Here is a 312-nt window from a genome sequence, read left to right as displayed (position 1 = left end):
ACAGCGAGGCTGACGAGCGCGTCTTGTATCGGATGAGCTAGCATCGTTGCGTCCACCAGGGCACGTTTGCACTCGCTGAAACTGTTTTCGGCTTGTCCCTACCACTCGATGGGCGCGCTGCCATTTCTCGCTCCTTTTAGCAGGTCGTTGAGCGGCTGAAGTATTTTCGCGGCCCTCGGTATGAAACGTCGGTAGAAGTAGATCATGCCGAGGGACCTACGTAGCTGTTTATTGTCCGCGAGCTTCGGAACATTCACGACTGCTTCCACTCGCTCGGCTAGCGGCTTAATTCCGTCGGAGTTTATCGTATAT

This window comes from Bombus pyrosoma, unplaced genomic scaffold (assembly GCF_014825855.1).
Source record: "Bombus pyrosoma isolate SC7728 unplaced genomic scaffold, ASM1482585v1 HiC_scaffold_4727, whole genome shotgun sequence".
In the NCBI taxonomy this organism is placed as follows: Eukaryota; Metazoa; Arthropoda; class Insecta; order Hymenoptera; family Apidae; genus Bombus; species Bombus pyrosoma.
This window is presented reverse-complemented; position numbering follows the sequence as displayed.